The 14,956-nt window shown below is 41.8% G+C and overlaps 1 pseudogene; it reads left to right on the top strand.

Moving 5' to 3' along the window:
- Positions 1-1,059: 1,059 nt before the first annotated feature.
- On the top strand, positions 1,060-14,047 carry LOC102944703 (annotated as a pseudogene).
- The last annotated feature ends 909 nt before the right edge of the window (positions 14,048-14,956 follow it).

Here is a 14,956-nt window from a genome sequence, read left to right as displayed (position 1 = left end):
CCCCACAATACATGTACATTCTGCCAGGATATTTAATAATGACTGAAAAATTACTCATGTAAACTATGCCTGCTGTCTTTCTAACACATACAGAACATGCAGCTTTAGTGTTATCTCAATGGTATCTGAACTAGATAAAGTACAATGTCTGATTGGTAACAAGCAATTGAACATCACATCAAACAGAATTAAAATACCCCAGCACGTACTCTCTCTTTCATCCCAGTCAATATGGCACACGCTGTGAATGCATTAACAATGCTGGATGCATTGATCAATGTCATTCTCACAAAGGAACATCATGCTGTGGATATTAAAGTACACCGAAAATACTGTAAAATAGATTATAATTATAACACAATTAATTTTGGACATTTCTCGAAAATTATTGTGAACTCCCTGGCATCTTATTGCGAACTGTTTAGCAATGATGTTTCTACAATAACCTGAAATGAATTCAGTAAAGCTTCCATACTGTGTGACATGATTATTTTCTCAATTCAGTAAACACACTGCTGTTTCCAAACTTAACAGCTCCTTTCTCAAAAGGAGGAAAATGAATATTTTCCATTCAACCTTGGGCATGATTTGAAAAGATGTGTGGGTGTGCAACTGCACTTATCTAACATGTACATGCCAATGTCACAGTTGTGCCTTTGGTGCAGATTGTGCCTGTGTGTAACCCATTATACATCTGCTTGGTCATTTGTTCATGCCAATACCGGATACAAATAGAAATACCATCACTCTAAGTTGGGCACACACAGTTTTCTATATGCAGATCTTGAGAATCAATCCTTGTGGTACAGAGAGTGGAGAAAGAGTTCTCTGTTTCAGGAGTGGCACTGATCCCCTTTCAGAAGCTATCTATTCAGTTATGTACAGTCCTTGACTAATCAGTATTTATGGGGCTTTGTGACACTTTGGGGGGGAATAAAGGGAAAATGTGATTATAGGTGACTTAGAAAATGCTACAAGGAATCAACAGGATCCTCAAAGCTTTGAGAAAGGCTTTGAAAATCCCCTCCTAGGTAGAAAAGAATGCAGGGTGTGGACAAAATGGACTTTATGGTTCATTCCATCCATGAAATATGCAACCAGTATAACATGTACAATGTGAAAACACAGAAGCTAATATACCTTGTGGGTGACTGATACCACGTCTCTCTATGTTTATGTCATCTCTTATCCAACCTAGGTTGAAATTGCTCAGGTCAGAGGAGTTTCCTGTTAATCGTGTTTCTTATGGAAGTGCCTAAGGACCAACCAAGAATGGGTCTGCATTGTGCGACCCATACAACCTCTGTACAAACACAGAGTATTAGTGGCCTAAGGAACTTTCAATCTAAATAGAAAAGACAGTCACAGGGTGGGGGTAGGTGTATCACACACAAGCAGAGTGAACAATGATGGGAGCAAAGATCATGTTAGTGCCATAATTTTTGGGCGGTGCTGATGGGAGTGGGCTTAGTTAGGAGGGAATCAGCTAAATGGAAACAAAAGTGAAAGGAGAGGGAACACTGAAGGGAAGCAGTGTGAAGGGGACAGACCATGTCTGTGCCTTGTATTTATCTGCACTATCCACATGCATAGAGCTGAATACATAACAGTAATACTGAGTCCCCACAGATCTTTGTGGCTTGGAGCACTCCATACCTGGCAAAGAGTTGTCTTCTGAACAGTGCTTCAGTCCTAACTCTGTCTATGTGCTTTGGGCAGAGCAAGGAGTGGACTGCAGAGGAGCAGAAACTGAAGCAGAGAGGCAGAAGGAAGGGTGGGAGTAATTAACTGGGAAGGGAGGGAGAAAGAGAACAAGACATTAGTGGAAGAGAAGAGAAGAGCATCAAGTGGGAGAAGAAGATATTGTATTCAAATGCAGACACATTCAGGTGTAAATTTCCAGTTCACCTTTCCTTGTGGTCTCAGTTTGCATTCATAATTATGGGCTTGCAAAATCAATTGTGGGGAACAAATCTGTGCACTTCTAGCTACTTGAGTCACAATAGAAATGTGGGTGCAATAGCTACAGTGTATAGTTTGTGAATGTAGATTGCCTCTATGGAAAGAAGACCAGTCTGGATCTGGATTCTAAATTCAGGAGTATTTGGAATAAAAGCCTTCTCAAATTAAAACATAGTGAATTTTAATACTCATCCCAAGCAGAACTACTCAAAAAAATCAGATTGTAAATTCTAATATTTCAAAATTTTCTTTTCATCCTGAATCAGGACAAAAAGAATTTTTCTGTGGACAGAAAGTTTAAAAAAAATGATTTAGAAATGTCAAAACATTTTGTTCCAGCTTGGTCCACTATGAATCTGTGCCCCCCTCCCCCCCCCCGAGCTTTGTCATGCCCCATGGGAATTGTAGTTCAGATGCCTTGTGTCCATTCTCTCCTGATTGGGAGATTGGGCCTGCTGGCTGGACTGTGGGCATATGGCTCCAACAAAGTACTATAGAGGTTCAACCAATGGGTAGCCTGTAGTGCAGCATGGGAGACATAGTCGAGGCATGGAGCCCAGCCCCGTAGAGAAGAGCAGAGGCATCAGGCATCAGAGCTACAATGTCACTGAGGCACCACACCAGCTGGACACTCTGACAGACACAGATTAATGTCAAAATGATCCTAAACAAAATGTTTTGATTCAATCTGACAAACCAAAGAATCTTGACTCAAGCTAACCCAACCCAAATCAGACTATTTCAGTTAGATTTTCCTGATAGAAAATTGAAGAAATTCAGCAAAAATCTAAATTTTCCCAGAGACAATTTTAATTTAACAGAAATTCTATTTTCTGCTGACAATACTTTTCAACAGAAAATTTCCCACCATCAGTAATAGCAAGGCTGCCATCTTCCTAGATCTATATTGCCATCTGTGATGAAATGTATAAACCCCGCACCAGGCAAGAAGAGACTGAAGAGCAGCACTGGGCTCATGCAGCCCCACCCACAAGCCATGCCAAACTCAGCTCGGAAGTGCTCAGCCTGGAGAGGTGGACAGACCTCTCACCCTTAGCTCACAGAGAGGAGCACAGCAGAGAGCCAGGCTCCCTTGAATGGCCTGTGAGGATGATAGTTCAGACAGCTGGAGGATCTGGGTAGGACAGAGCAGCAGGAGCTGCTCCTTATTTCTGTTAATTTAGCTTCCTTTTCCTTTGCTTCCTTAAAGAATCAGACTCGGGGCTAGGCACCTGGGCAGACTCCTGCTGAGAATATGAACCCCCAGAAGAGAAGGTGGGTGCATTGTAGGAAGTAGCCTAGGGAAGCCTGAGCCCTGCTACCTGGGGCTGAAGCCAAAGCCTGAGCTCCACCACCCAGGACTGAAGCCCGGTTTATTTTGGCAGATTCTCTGAAACCTGCTTATTACCCCCCAGAGAGTCACAGACTCCTGGTTCAGAACCTCTCGTGTACACCATATTAATGGGTAGTATCACAGAATCATAGGACTGGAAGGGAACTTGGGAGGTCATCTGATTCAGTCCCCTGCACTCATGGTGGGACTAAGTATTATCTAGACCGTCCCTGAAAGGTGTTTGTCTAACCTGCTCTTAAAAATTTCCAATGACAGAAATTCCACAACCTCCCTAGGGAATTTATTCCAGTGCTTCACCACCCTGACAGTTAGGAAGTTTTCCTAATGTCCAACTAAATTGCTGCAATTTAAGCCCATTGCTTCTTGTCCTATCCTCAGAGGTTAAGGAGAACATTTTTCCCCTCCTCCTTGTAACAACCTTTTATGTACTTGAAAATTATGTTCCCTCTGTCTTCTCTTCTCCAGACTAAACAAACCCAATGATTTCAATCTTCCCTCATAGGTCATTTTTTTTCCAGACCTTTAATAATTTTTGTTGCTCTTCTCTGCACTTTCTCCAATTTGTCCACATCTTTCCTGAAATGTGGTGCCCAGAACTGGACACCTCCATTTGAGGCCTAATCAGAGTAGAGCGGAAGAATGATTTCTTGTACCTTGCTTACAACATTCCTGCTAATACATCCCAGAATGATGTTTGCTTTTTTTGCAACAGAGTTACACTGTTCACTTATATTTAGCTTGTGATCCACTATGACCCCAGATCCCTCCCTGCAGTATTCCTTCCTAGACAATCATTTTCCATTTTGTATGTGTCCAACTGATTGTTCCTTCCTAAGTGGAGTACTTTGCACTGAATTTCATCCTATTTACTTCTGACCATTTCTCTAGTTTGTCCAGATCATTTTGAATTTTAATCCTATTCTTCAAAGCACATGGAACCCCTCCCAGCTTGGTATCATCTGCAAACTTTATAAGTGTATTATTTTGCCATTATCTAAATCATCAATAAAGATACTGAACAGAACCAAGCCCAGAACTGATCCTTGTGGGAAACCAATTAATATGCCCTTTCAGCATGACTGAGCCACCGATAACTACTCTCTGGGAATGGTTTTCCAACCAGTTATGCACCCACCTTATAGTAGCTCCATCTAGGTTATATTCTCTAGTTTGTTTATGAGAAGGTCATGTGAGACAATATCAAAAGCCTTACTAAAGTCCAGATATACCATATCTACCGCTTCCCCCATCCACAAGATTTGTTACCCTGTCAAAGAAAGCTATTAGATTGGTTTGACATGATTTGTTCTTGACAAATCCATGCTGACTGTTACTTATCACCTTATTATCTTCTAGGTGTCTGCAAATTGATTGCTTAATTATTTGCTCCTTTATCTTTCTGGGTGCTGAAGTTAATCTGACTTGTCTATAATTCCCTGAGTTGTCCTTATTCCATTTTTAATGGATTGGCACTATATTTGCCCCTTTTCCAGTCCTCTGGAATCGGTCAATTTTTTCATGACTTTTTGAAGACAATCACTAATGGTTTAAGATAAACAGTAATGGTTCAGATATCTCCTCAGTCAGGTCCTTGGGTATTCTAGGACGTATTTTTTCAGGCCCTAGTGACTTGAAGACATCTAACTTGTCTGAGTCATTTTTAACTTGTTCTTTCCCTATTTTAGCCTCTGATCTCATTTTCACTGGAATTCACTATGTTAAACATCAAATGGCTACTAAACTTCTTGGTGAAAAACAAAAACAAAAAGTCATTTAGCACTTTCGCCACTTCCACATTTTCTGTTATTGTTTTTCCCTCCTCAATGAGTAACAGACTTACCCTGTACTTTGTCTTCCTCTTGCTTCTAATATACTTGTAGAGTGTTTTCTTGTTACCCTTTATGGTTGCTAACTATTTTAATCTTGTTTTGTGCCTTGACCTTTCTAATTTTGTCCTTACATACTTGTGTTATTTATTTATATTCATCCTTTGTAATTTGACCTGGTTTCTACCTTTTGTTCATGGTATTAATATATATAAATGTGTTGGGAAGTTTTGTGGTTTTCCCCACAATTCTGTGCACTCATGTCAAGCATTCTGCAACACTTTGCAAAGCTGAATTCATCTTTGGCATTAGAAAATAGGAAGCCTGTCAAAGTCAAGATACATGAATGGTGCATCCTTGCATAGTTTGGGATCTACTTCTATGCTCAGCTGGTTTGGAATGTAGTATCCAAAACAGAGAGAGAAGAAAAGTAGAGAACAAAACAAGTTAAGGAACTCTTGCAAGCTGGTGGGTTGGATTTTAATGTGTGAAGAACTTTATAACTTTTAAAATCATTCTAAAATACTATGAGCTGAAACATGTTATCTTTGAAGCACACCTTCTGTGTAAGGTTTCAGAGTAACAGCCGTGTTAGTCTGTATTCGCAAAAAGAAAAGGAGTACTTGTGGCACCTTAGAGACTAACCAATTTATTTGAGGATAAGCTTTCGTGAGCTACAGCTCACTTCATCGGATGCATACTGTGGAAAATACAGAAGATGTTCTTATACATACAAACCATGAAAGAATGGGTGTTTACCACTACAAAAGGTTTTCTCTCCCCCCATCCCACTCTCCTGCTGGTAATAGCTTATCTAAAGTGATCACTCTCCTTACAATCAAGGTGGGCCATTTCCAGCACAAATCCAGGGTTTAACAAGAACGTCTGAGGAACGGGGGGGGGGCGGGGGGGGGGAGGGGGTAGTAGGAAAAAACAAGGGGAAATAGGTTACTTTGCATAATGACTTAGCCACTCCCAGTCTCTATTCAAGCCTAAGTTAATTGTATCGAACTTGCAAATGAATTCCAATTCAACAGTCTCTCGCTGGAGTCTGGTTTTGAAGTTTTTCTGTTGTAATATCACAACTTTCATGTCTGTAATCGCGTGACCAGAGAGATTGAAGTGTTCTCCGACTGGTTTATGAATGTCATAATTCTTGACATCTGATTTGTGTCCATTTATTCTTTTACGTAGAGACTGTCCAGTTTGACCAATGTACATGGCAGAGGGGCATTGCTGGCACATGATGGCATATATCACATTGGTAGATGTGCAGGTGAATGAGCCTCTGATGGTGTGGCTGATGTTATTAGGCCCTGTGATGGTGTCCCCTGAATAGATATGTGGGCATAGTTGGCAACGGGCTTTGTTGCAAGGATAGGTTCCTGGGTTAGTGGTTCTGTTGTGTGGTATGTGGTTGCTGGTGAGTATTTGCGTCAGGTTGGGGGGCTGTCTGTAGGCAAGGACTGGCCTGTCTCCCAAGATTTGTGAGAGTGTTGGGTCATCCTTCAGGATAGGTTGTAGATCCTTAATAATGCGTTGGAGGGGTTTTAGTTGGGGGTTGAAGGTGACGGCTTGTGGTCTTCTGTTATTTTCTTTGTTAGGCCTGTCCTATAGTAGGTGACTTCTGGGAACTCTTCTGGCTCTATCAATCTGTTTCTTCACTTCCGCAGGTGGGTATTGTAGTTGTAAGAATGCTTGATAGAGATCTTGTAGGCGTTTGTCTCTGTCTGAGGGGTTGGAGCAAATGCAGTTGTATCGCAGAGCTTGGCTGTAGACAATGGATTGTGTGGTGTGATCAGGGTGAAAGCTGGAGGCATGTAGGTAGGAATAGCGGTCAGTAGGTTTCCGGTATAGAGTGGTGTTTATGTGACCATCGTTTATTAGCACTGTAGTGTCCAGGAAGTGGATCTCTTGTGTGGACTGGACCAGGCTGAGGTTGATGGTGGGATGGAAATTGTTGAAATCATGGTGGAATTCCTCAAGGGCTTCTTTTCCATGGGTCCAGATGTTGAAGATGTCATCAATATAGCGCAAGTAGAGTAGGGGCGTTAGGGGACGAGAGCTGAGGAAGCGTTGTTCTAAGTCAGCCATAAAAATGTTGGCATACTGTGGGGCCATGCGGGTACCCATAGCAGTGCTGCTGATTTGCTGGCTCTATCAATCTGTTTCTTCACTTCCGCAGGCGAACATGCTGTGGGATAAGAATTGCTTCCCAGAAGAAGGGTATATACATTTCCTTTTCACTGTTGTACTGCTTTGTCTTTAGATAATAAATTTGATTAAGTTCAGTTATTTGATCTCTTGAACATTTTAAGAATGAACTATGAGAGTAGTCAAACAATTGACAATACCTTTTAATCTATACTGTGTAACGGACAGAGTGGGGTGTTACATCATCCTTCAAATCTTTAATCAATATTACAGCAACATTAAGTTTTCTAGATGTGTAAAGGGCTACACTTTGCATGATATTCTTTAGCTGCTCTTCTTTTCTGTACTCATAGAAAAGCATCTTTGCTTCTGGGCATTTTTTAAATGATTGGCAAAATCTTGTAATGGGAGTGAATCTGTCTTGAGCACTTGGAACAAGCCTTAAAACGTCAGTGTCTGTGCTTCACCATCCAGCATCCATTAACCTTTCTAATTTGTATTCTTCCATATTGTGTCTCTCAATATTGTTGACTTTAGAGGATTAGAAGGGTGACGGCTGTGGTGTTCCCATGGAAGCAAAAATGAAAAGCAAAGCCAAAAACATGTCCATGTATTGTTCACCTCTGAGTTATTTTGTTCCCCCTGGTTTAATGTAATTAAAAATTAGATGATTTTTTGAGTGTTCTGGTTGCCACTTTGCAGCTATTCATGTTTCTGTTCTAAGCTAGAATCTCCTTCGCCGTCAGGCATTCCATTCCAGCCACATCATATAATACTGATGAAAAATTAGAACCTGATTCTCTGTTGCTCTGCTCTGACCTTGTGCAGTCATTCACATCAGTGCAAAGTGGGTGTAAATTGCTACCAGATCCAAATGATGGCGCTTTACTCCACGTTCAAGCTGGTGTGAATGATTACACATGGTGCAAGGTCATGAAGATTCAGATCCTTGAGAAAAAGTTTGTCACCTTAAAGTTACAGACGGCCAGATCCTCAGCTGGTGTAAATCAACATAGCTCTTACTGGAGGCAATGGAGCTATGCTGATTTACAATTCCTGACCCTGATGCTCCACAGAGACAGAGCCCAGCTAGGTGTCCAGACATTGCTGGGTTCTACATCTGTGGAACTCCACTTCTGAGGGGAAGGCTTCCCCAAGAGATACCATAGTGCTACTTGCCTGCTGCCCAGGACTCGGTGTCAAACTCTGACTGTTCTGTGCTATCCATGACATGCGGGTGCTGAGATATAAAGTTGGGGTGAGATTGTCCTTGCTGTGATGTTTCTGCGAGAAGAGAATGGGCTGTCCTCTAAGAGGCTGAAGACACAGTAAGCCCCTGTAGACAATCAGAAGTACCACCAGCCCCGCACAAGAACTGTTTTTAAAGGCTCCTGTTGAGCCCCTGCTGCCAGGCTGTGAACTCTTCTAGTGCACTGGGCTGATACGCCTCAGGTTTGACAATGCTGGTTCAGAGTTCACCTCCACAGGAGGAGGACCCTTTCTGTGTGGATTTTGCTCATCATATTTACTCAGAGATCAACACCAAAAGCCTCCATTTTCCCACTGTTGTATGCAGTATTGTTGTAGCAGTGTCGGTCTCAGGATATTAGAGAGACAAAGTGGGTAAGGTCATATCATTTACTGGACCAACTGCTGTTGGTGAGAGAGACAAGTTTTCAAGCTACACGGAGCTCTAGGTAAGGTACTAAGATCTACTATTTAGCTGTGACATGCTTAGTACCTTTCTGAGACTTGAAAAATAGCTTTGTTGCTAGAAAGCTTGTTTCTTTCACGAACAGAAGTTGGTCCAATAAACATTGCCTCACTCACTTGTCTGTCCATTTTCCGAGGCAGTTAATCCTTTGTTAAGACTAAGTTATTTTAGTGTTGTACAAAAATGAGATATTTGGGATGGACAAGTCCTCAAAGAATGAACATTACCTGCTGATAGGATTGTTAAAGTAACTTGTTATCTCCATATCTCTGTTAGCTATTCCGGGGCTACAGTCACCATCTAGGTACCAATTACAAGATCAAGATAAGCATATAAATGATTTGCAATGATTTTGAAGTGGGCCCTGCTCTTGCCATTCTGGGTTTGGGGCATTCCTTCCTTCCTTTTTTCTATACCCTAACTCCTTTCTCCCTTCACTTCATTTCTCGGGAAGCTTGGCTTAAAATTTGTTGTATTTGAAAAGGGGCAGAACTGGACTTATTCTGATGCCTTCTGATGGGGTTGTCCAGAGTGTAGGACCCGGCCCTGGGAATGCCTTGCCTCACTCTTCCAGAAGTCATGATCTCTGAAGCAGGCAGGGTTCAGAGGTGTATCTGCCTAATGGGACCACTGCCCACCCCATTCTAGAGGGACTACCTCCAGTGAGAGAGGAAAGCAGTGTTTCCCCACTAACCCATTCCTGCATCAACACGCTGAGACTTCCAGCTGGGATTGTGGCTTTCATGATGTGGAGAACGGTCCCATTAGGACGTGAGCTGTGAACACTGACTCACTTCAAACTACCACCAAATGGCACTGATTCATAGTTCCTGCCATCCTGCACTATACCGGAACCAGTGAATTAGAGACGGAAAGCACCATAGCTCTTTACTGAAAGAGTTAGGCCCTCCAGTCTTCCTTTTCTGATAATAAACTCTTGTAAGACTAATATAATTAAACTGTTTATAGCTGACTCACACCTAATCTTTGCTTTTCTCAGAAAATGGGAACAGCCATGTTGGGTCAGACCAATGGTCCATCTAGCCCAGTATCCTGTCTTCCAACAGTGGCCGATAACAGGTGCCCCAGAGGGAATGAACAGAACAGGGAATCAAGTGATCCATCCCCTGTCACCCATTCCCAGCTTCTGGCAGTCAGAGGCTAGGGACACTTTACAGCATGGTTTTGCATCCCTGCCCATCCTGGCTAATAGCTATTGATAGACTTATCCTCCATGAACGTATCAAGTTCTTGTTTGAACGCTGTTATAGTCTTGGCCTTCACAACATCCTCTGGCAAAGAGTTCCACAGGTTGACTGTGCCTTGTGTGATGAAAAACTTCCTTGTTTGTTTTAAACCTGCCGCCTATTAATTTCGCTTGGTGATCTCTAGTTCTTGCATTATGAGAAGGAGTAAACAACACTTCCTTATTTACTTTCTCCACATCAGTCAAGATTTTATAGACCTCTATCATATCCCCATTTAGTTGTCTCTTTTCCAAGCTCAAAAGTCCCAATTTTCTTATTCTTTCCTCACATGGAAGCTGTTCCATACCCCTAATCATTTTGTTGCCCTTTTCTGTACCTTTTCCAATTCCAGTATATCCTTTTTGAGATGGGGCAAGCACATCTGCACGCAGTATTCAAGATGGGGGTGTACCATGGATTGATACAGAGGCAATATGATATTTTGTGTCCTATTATCTATCCCTTTCCTAATGATTCCCAACAATCTGTTAGCTTTTTTGACTGCCGCTGCACATTGAGTGAATGTTTTCAGAGAACTATCCACAATGACTCCAAGAACTCTTTCTTGAGTGGTAACAGCTAATTTAGACCCATCATTTTATATGTATAGTGGGGATTATGTTTTCCAGTGTGCACTATTTTGCATTTATCAACACTGAATTTCATCTGTCATGTTGCCCAGTCACCCAGTTTTGTGAGATCCCTTTGTAACTCTTCACAATCTGCTTTGGTCTTTGTATCATCTGCAAATTTTGCCACTTCACTGTTTACTCTTTTTCCAGATCATTTATGAATATGTTGAACAGCACTGGTCCTGGTTCAGACCCCTGGGGGACACCACTATTTATCTCTCTCCATCTGAGAACTGACCATTTATTCCTACCCTTTGTTTCCTACCTTTTAACCAGTTACTGATCCATGACAGGAACTTCCCTCTTATCTCATGACAGCTTACTTTGCTTAAGAGCTTTTAGTGAGAGACGTTGTCAAAAGCGTTCTGGTACAGAAGCTGATTTAAATGATAGGTTACATACCACAGTTAGTAGTTCTGCAATTTCACATTTGAGTTCCTTAAGAACTCTTGGGTGAATGCCATCTGGTCCTGGTGACTTATTACTGTTTAGTTTATCAATTTGTTCCAAAACCTCTTCTAATGACACCTCAATCTGGGACAGTTCCTCATATTTGCCACCTAAAAGGAATGGCTTAGGTTTGGAAAACTCCCTCACATCCTCAGCCATTAAGACCAATGCAAAGAATTAATTTAGTTTCTCCACAATGACCTTATCTTCCTTGAGTGCTCCTCAGCCCACCGCTGTAGCATTTAATTTTGGGAAGGGGAACTACACAAAAACGAGGAAGTTAGTTAAACAGTAATTAAAAGTACAGTGCCAAAAGTGAAATCCCTGCAAGCTGCATGGAGGTTTTTAAAGACACCATAACCGAGGCTCAATTTAAATGTATACCCCAAATTAAAAAACATAGAACCAAAAAAATGCCACCGTGGCTAAACAACAAAGTAAAAGAAGCAGTGAGAAGCAAAAACTGGAGGTTACATCCTAGTGAGGAAAATAGAAAGGAGCATAAACTCTGGCAAGTGAAGTGTAAAACTATAATTAGGAAGCCCAAAAAAGAATTTGAAGAACAGCTAGCCAAAGACTGAAAAAGTAACAGCAAAAATTTTTAAGTACATCAGAAGCAGGAAGCCTGCTAAACAACCAGTGGGGCCATTGGACAATTGAGATGCTACTATTACCAAGTGGTTCAGCTATATTCACCTCTTGGACCAGATCCTGTGGTCCACTCCTTCAACTTGTCACCATTCATAGGCATGCAGTATTAAATGTGTCTCTCTTCCTCTGTCTATATTCCCCCTCGTCTTTTCATTATACTGTAGTTTGCTTTACACAACACAAATAATCCTAAAGCAGTAATATTCAGAGGTTTACTAACAGCGCATAAATATTTATATGTACCCTGTATTGAAGTCTCTTCTCCTACTGCATATATACATATGTATAATGTGGATCTTTGTATGCTGTCAGATAAAAGAACAAAGAGATGAGAGATACATATTTTCTCTGCACACGTTCGGCTTAATAGTAAACATATGTAGTGCACTAGTCTTCCACCTCAGGAAACATAGGTTCAAGTTCTGATTTTGATCATGCATTAAAAGCAGCTTAGTGGTTTCGTCATGCTCTCTAGTGGCTGTTGGTCTGCTGAACAATAGGCATTCTATGCTGAACCGTAGGCCAGGACTGGAAAAAACATGCCTAGAGCTGCATGAAGAAATGCTCTCTGGTCAATTTCATTAATCTCTCATTTATGAGCATCAAAGTGTAGATATCTTTTTCTTACACGCACAAAATTCTTTTTTGCATAACTTCACCAGCCATACATTTCATGCACTTTTACCAAGCCATTTTACTGTCACCTGTGAGTGAAAGTTACTGATAGTCCAACCTCCAAAGTTCTGGATAATCACCCAGAAGTCTGGATATTTACCAAAGGCCTTGATCCAAAGACCTTTGGGGTCAATGGAAAGAGACTCGTTGATGTCAGTGGACTTTGAATCAGGGTTGTGGGCTTGCAGATCTGGTCTGAAAATCTCAGGAGACTAGGCTTTCTTATGCATTCTGGCATTTCAGCTTTGGTCTGGGGTGGATCCTTGAAGGTAAAAGTTGTGAATAATAATTAATAATTATTAGGTAAGATTAAACTTTTTTCTCATTGTTATTGAGTGAACTTTTTAGCAGTTCAAAAAAGGTTCGGTTCAAGTTATGAGTGAAGGTCCAGATCAGGACTACTCGTACTACTTTCCCATTCCTGTTGATAGTTCAGTCAAATTTGAACTGAGATTCAAAGAAAACAGGTGACTTGGCCTTATGGTAATAGCTCTGGCAGAGAATTAACAACCCATTTATTAATCACCAAGAAAGAGCTGGAAACAGACAGTAGCTTCATTTATCAATATTACTTCAGATTATTTCTGAAATGTGCCTGTATCTATGTGGAGTGTTGCACTGGTGAGTTGCAGAAATGTGGAGGAGTCAGGGCTGCGATTTCTCCTGTGCTGGGGTCAGGAGTGTTTGAACATGAGGACACAGGTGCCGGGAGGCACAGGCTGCCTTGGCCTTTGCCAATTGCCTGCCCACTGGACGTCTGACTCTGGTGTGGCTGTGACTCCAACTCAGAGCACTGAAGAGTACCCGTCTCTGCCTCTTTCAATGGCAACCTGCTGTCACTTTTCCCTCTGGCAGTGGGGAAGAGACTCTTGGACCAGATGCTGATCCTTTCTAGCCTGCCTGCTTTCCAGTGCTTTCACATCATGATCCTGTACGTTCAACTTTGCTGATAACACAACAGCACTCTACAGGCTGCAGTTCAATGAGTTGGTCAGCACCATCCCTACGACAGGGTTTAACACAGAGAAAGTCAAAGTGACTCAGGGACCTTAAACAGTCACTTTCCATTTCTGGGACATAGATGGCCCAGAGAATCTAAGGCCCCTGTGGAAGTTGTACACCACGTGCACAGATGTCATTGTGCTTGTGGTGGACTGACGACAACAAAAGGAAGGAGGAAGCCAACAGAACTTCATAATGTTACTAGGGTACCAGAAGTTCAAGCAGTGCCTGTCCTCCTAGTTGCTAACAAGTAATGAGGAATTCCTTCTTTCTCAGCAATTAAAACGATGTTATGAAGGAGTGAGCTGAACTCTTCCACACCAAGCTATCTGCAGCCTACCTGTGCCATCATATGGGGTGGACTCGAAGAGGGACTCTAAGTACAATTGACTCGGAGCTTTCATGATTTTTTTTTATTGGCAAGTCATACTTTAAATAAATGTACTCAATTTCATTCCCTACATTAACCTTCCATTAGACCTGCATCCTTGATTGTACTTCCTCCCTCCCTGATTACCTATTGGAGGACCTGATCCAAAGCCCACTGCAGTCAATGGGAAATTTTCCATTGATTTCAAGATTCTTTAGATCAGGCCCTTTGGCTCTAATCAACAGGAAGTATTTCTCTCTGTTGTTGAGCCATGGATTATCTGCCAGCCATCTTGGCTGTCAGACTGGCTCCAACATTTGACCTTCGACTGGAATTCTCCTGAATAGAAAAACCACATGGCATGGTGCCACGACCTTTGTACATATGGCATTTTATGAAAGGAGGAAATGTTAAAGGTCGCTGAAGTGCTAACAGGTTTACAAGATGCCTCTGTTAATAAGTATGTCTAACATCATGAGCCAAGAAGTGCTACATTAAACCTTCAACACCATCACCCAGGATACCAGAGAAGGCAAAGTTCTGACTAGTCCAATTATCATATTCTGCATAGCAAATGGGTGATTTCATCCAGGAACATGCCAGTGAGTGTACTTTGTGAATCTTGTTAAATACGGGGCTCTTTGGGCTGGAACAAGTTCTGAAAAACATATTTCAGATGCCATTGCTCATTGGGGATAAAAGTGTTTTAGAGGACTATGCATTGTGGAAAACTAAATACTCAAGGATCATTGGGGTATAAGTCACTTAATCAGTTCTCAGCCATTGTAGGGGCCTTGGCCATTAGTGCTCCACAGTCCCTCCTATTCTCTGCCTGTGCACATAAAAGTTTAGTTTCCTGAGGGCTGTAATGCTTTGTTCTAATGTCCATTGTTGGGTTGAGTGTGGGGATCCTGGGTGG

The sequence above is a fragment of the Chelonia mydas genome, chromosome 2, assembly GCF_015237465.2.
Source record: "Chelonia mydas isolate rCheMyd1 chromosome 2, rCheMyd1.pri.v2, whole genome shotgun sequence".
Lineage (NCBI taxonomy): Eukaryota > Metazoa > Chordata > Testudines > Cheloniidae > Chelonia > Chelonia mydas.
This window is presented reverse-complemented; position numbering and strand designations above follow the sequence as displayed.